Consider the following 5224-nt stretch of genomic DNA (forward strand, 5'->3'; position numbering starts at 1 on the left):
TCCTCTATCATCTGCTTGTTCGTTACTTACAGCACATTACGCTCCCCTACTCATCTGCTTGTTCGTTGCTTACAGTACACTACGCTCCTCTATCATCTGCTTGTTCGTTGCTTACAGCACACTACGCTCCTCTATCATCTGCTTGTTCGTTGCTTACAGCACACAACGCTCCTCTATCATCTGCTTGTTCGTTGCTTACAGCACACTACGCTCCTCTATCATCTGCTTGTTCGTTGCTTACAGCACACTACGCTCCTCTGTAAGGACCTCTACCACGTGTGTTGCAGTTAGAATTGATTTAAAACCATCTGTTTTTGGTGTTGTAAAATCGCTAATCACAACAGAAGAACTTATATGACATCTGCGGAGATTTTGTTTGTTTGAAACTATGCACAATGGGATATCTGTGCTTTACCCACCACGGGTATTGAAACCCGGTTTCTAGCGTTGTAAGTCCGCAGACATACCGCTGTGCCACTGGGGAGCCATCTGTAAAGAAGGATGATTCGATGTTATCCTGTATATGTATCTATATATAAACTAATGAGAAACATGATGGTGCAACTTGCAGTGTCACAAATATAGGATTTAGATCATATTCAAGATATGTGCAGAATATCCTGGGCACATAAATGTATTTTTACTGAAATTGTATAATCGTATGTGGTTGCATATGGTTCATGGATTTATCTTTCAGGGACTTGCATTGTATTTTATATTCCCTAGTTTTAAAGCAACCAAATATTGTATCTTCTTTTAAAACTAGGGTTTCTGCCCCTCCCCCCTCGAGAAGATTCTCGGGGGAACGTAACACAACCCCCTACACGGGTTGTTCTGAGGACTCGAAATATGGACTTGAATAAATCTTCTAGGAGGTTAACTAGGAGGTTATTAAAGTACATTAGCTTGCAAGAAAAATACGAACGCTCTAGCCTACAGCAACCAAATGTTGCCCCTGTATATAGAAATATGACTGATCATTCTAACCACACCTTCAAAGGGGGAGTAACATCAAAATATCAGGTGCCTTTCACCAGCGTTTGTTTTTTGTTTTTAAGGGAGGAAGCGATGTTCATTAGTGCTTTATAATATATCTTGGTGACATAAGGACACTTTCGTACAAGGTCCTGTACATCCGTAATGTAACCCAGACAAATCACGTGAGTGTAGGTTGGGTGTTTAAGCCCTAAGTAGTTGTTCCGATGACGTATCAGTTAGGCAGAGAGGTGAAAAATTACGGTAGTGCTGAATTATTACAAATTGAAGCATAATTTTCCAAACAGCTCGAGAAGAACGAAGTCACACAGCAATACACACCCTCCCTTTCCGAGATCTCGCGCAGCGTATTACCCACAATTCCGTTCTCTTTAACGATTAAAAAACAGAGAAAATAGGTTTATGGCAAAGTATGTGCCCCACGGTTGAAGTAAAAAGGGGGAATAAGTGAAATATTGATGCCTAACAAGTCTATAATTCAGATAATTATAAGTTTTAACTGAAGACAAAAATATGACAGAGGTACTTCCAAAGATATCGACTTTACACACTCTGATCAGTGATTTTGTATATAAAATGTTCCTGTTATGTATTATTTGTTATTTTAAAAAACATGTTAGTTTGTGATTTTTAAATACCCTATTTACCTAAAATATGTATGTATGTATAATATACGATATCGCATTACTAATAAACTTACATCTAGAGGGCGTGCATAATAAAATACGTGAAAATAATAAGTTTTTTTCAGTTATTAGTGTTTTGTGAATAGAGCGAAATTCTCAGAATTATTTTACCGAGAGCTAATAAAGTTTACTAATGTCTTTAAATTTGTCATAAGACATTTTTGTTAAGCCTATTACATTTTAAAACACTACATTTTTCATTTAATCCCTTTGGGATTTTCAAGAATTAAAAGGGTGTATTATATTAATAGCAGTCTCACCACGCTATATTCACCATATCCATTGCCGACGACGCGTTTCGCTAAATCCATAGTTCATCAGGCTGGCTGGGATACAGCAAACATAGAAGTGGTTGTAATACTACCTATATAAGACAATTGTTATGGTGTGAACGCCTTTTACAAGCTGGTAAATGTGTCTGTTTATCTTATACACGTAGAACCTGATTTCAGGGTTTGTCTTCCGTTTTAGGCTGGTACTGTTAAAAGATAGGGATATAACCTTTGACCTTGACCCTCCAAAAATTAATCACTTCTAAGTTGGATCATATTTCAAATGTTTACTAAGTTTTTTTCCAAATCCTGCTGTCAAACATACACACATACGACAAACAAATACACACACAGGGGGTGAAAACATAAACCTCCGTCACCTTCAGTGGCAGAGGTAAAAATATGTAAGAAAATTACCATTAGTATTGTAAATGCTTACACTATTTACTTATGTGGTCCCTTATGTATCTTACTTGGAAAAATAAGTGATTTCATCCGGATGTTGGGTCAGTTCTGTACAAAAGCGCTACAAGGGACAAAAAACATAATAGGGTCAGTTCTGTACAAAAGCGCTACAAGGGACAAAAAACATAATAGGGTCAGTTCTGTACAAAAGCGCTACAAGGGACAAAAAACATAATAGGGTCAGTTCTGTACAAAAGCGCTACAAGGGACAAAAACATAATAGGGTCAGTTCTGTACAAAAGCGCTACAAGGGACAAAAAATATAATAGGGTCAGTTCTGTACAAAAGCGCTACAAGGGACAAAAAACATAATAGGGTCAGTTCTGTACAAAAGCGCTACAAGGGACAAAAAACATAATATTATTTAATCCATTATATGAACACCACGGATAGTGTAAAAAAAGGGGGGAGGTAATTTGTAGATTAAACGATAATCTCTGATGGATCTAACGTTAAAAATATCTAATTAATACAAACTTCCAGGTTCAAACACATCTGACTTTGTAAGTTGTTGAGAGTGCGATATTGATATCATCTTAGCGATATCTTCGTTTCTCTCAGTGTTTGAACAACCACCTTGCATATTTTTTATATCTAACTTTCATAAGATGCGACACAATTACCGCTTTTTATCTGTTTCATTATCTACACTGCTGATCAAATCACTTTTTAGACTTGATCTTCGCTGTTTACCCGTCATCTTATTGAACTGATAACTGATCAGGTTATCAAAGTTATGACGTATACATTGCTCTTGTTTAGTCAGTTTATTTTTTATTTTCACTTCTGCAAGGAAACATCAATGATAATGCTATGAAGGGGTGCTAGGTACTGAAGTTTTGAAAACAAGTTTGCACCTAGTGATTTATAGACGGCGAAACCGGGGGGCACGTACCCCCCAAAAGGAAATTGGTCCCCCCTCCCTTCCCCAATATTTTGCTAACAAAATTTTTTTATCTGTAGTCGGCCGACTTTGCCAGCCGAAATAAAATTAGACTACAGTTCTTTGGCAAATTCTAAGTATTACGCTATTATTAACGTTTTGTGTATTTGTGTAATGTGTATACTGGTTATTATATGAAACATTCTTATCATTTGTATCATTTACCGTTTTGCAGTACAAAGTAAACAATTTCATTTGTACTCGTGATTGTGTGAAATTGTTGAATAATATCTTAAAGCGTTTTTGTTGATTGTCAGACATATTATTACTCATTTACAACTGACTCCCTCCAATGTTTTGTACGTTCCGACGTGCAAGGTGGTTGGTTTTAAGTGATTATATATTTGTAGCAACGTTTCTACGAGGTTGTTAGTTAGTTTTCAACATAAATTTCAATTTTCTTTGGTATTGTAAATGAGCAATTTATAACAAGAATCATTATGTGTGTGCGTGGGAAGTATAAATATATGGGTAGAAGAGCTTAGTTCGAATTTATCCAATCTTGTCAAAGTGGGCCTATTGCTATAAGTGTTAATTAGGGTACTGGGAGGGGGTCCTGAAAATGTCTTTACAATTAGAGTGACAATATGAGCCTATTTTGATACACTATGGTCAAAGAAATGATGGAAATAAGGGGGAAGGAGGTATAAGCGAAAATAATGTGGAAATAAACAATATAATAACCAGTTTACATGACCTTCAATTTTTTTTTATCTTAATCTCTTGATCTTATCTTTTCGCACTTTATCTCCAGTTACCAATTAAAGAGAGTAATTATTTTGGACCAAAAATGAAATTTGATTTAGGTAAGTAGTAAACGTCTTGAAATTTATGGCGCCACGAGGTGTATGCTGGCCTTTGTGTATTGAAGATGTCTTCCAACGCCATCTATCCCTGTTCTGACGCGATTTTCCTTCTTTGCATCCCGTTAATTATGTAATAAATTCTACCAGAAGAGTTACTAAAAATCTTCCATCAAAAATTACAATTAATAATAATTATTCTGAATTATGAGTGACGGGTAAGTCATAAAAAGCCTCTATGACCACTCTGTCTTGGGTTATCAGTTGTTAGTGGTGTTTTCGGCCCTTATCCCAAGAACACTTGACGAGGTTAGGCCTAATAAGCAACTTATTTAACACAGATGTGTCACATGTAAAACTTTGGGTTCCACGCCTTATGTCACATTTGGGCGATATAGTTACTACTATTCAAGAAATTGAATGCTACATATTAAATCTATCTAGCGTTATAAATAACTAAAATATATATATAATGAATTAATTTAATGTAATACCGCAAACTGCATACACAAATATAAAGTTTCGTTTTATTTATTATGTGGTAAGTTCCGGCTAGACGTCCGTTTGTTTGTTTGAAGTTAAGCACAAAGCTACACAGTGGACTATTTGTGCTCTGCCCACCACGGGTATCGAAACCCGGTTTCAACGGAACAATAACACAACCTGTGTGTATATATGACCTCTCGTGCTACCAGACAAGTCCTATTTCATATACATTTAAGGTAACTTTGCTGAAGTGAGTCTGTCCAATGGCCAGCCTTGAAAGGAGGCTTATGAAGAGAACAAACCAAAAGTGACCATTTCTTGAAAGCGGAAGGATAATTTAAGAAAAGTTAGTATAGAATTTGAGGAAGTTCAGAAGTAACAGATATACTTTTCAATCTCTATGGGGCCACAAATGTTTAGGTTTGTGTTGCGGGTACGTAAGGCTGGAATATAGAAAGTTATTTGTATTATATAGCGATTATGATAGTTATAGTAGTGAAAGGTTAAATACTTAGACCCGTGTTGGATTGTTTGTTTGTTTTTTAATTTCGAGCAAAGCTACTCGAGGGCTTT

The sequence above is a fragment of the Limulus polyphemus genome, unplaced genomic scaffold, assembly GCF_000517525.1.
Source record: "Limulus polyphemus unplaced genomic scaffold, Limulus_polyphemus-2.1.2 Scaffold929, whole genome shotgun sequence".
NCBI classification, from domain to species: domain Eukaryota; kingdom Metazoa; phylum Arthropoda; class Merostomata; order Xiphosura; family Limulidae; genus Limulus; species Limulus polyphemus.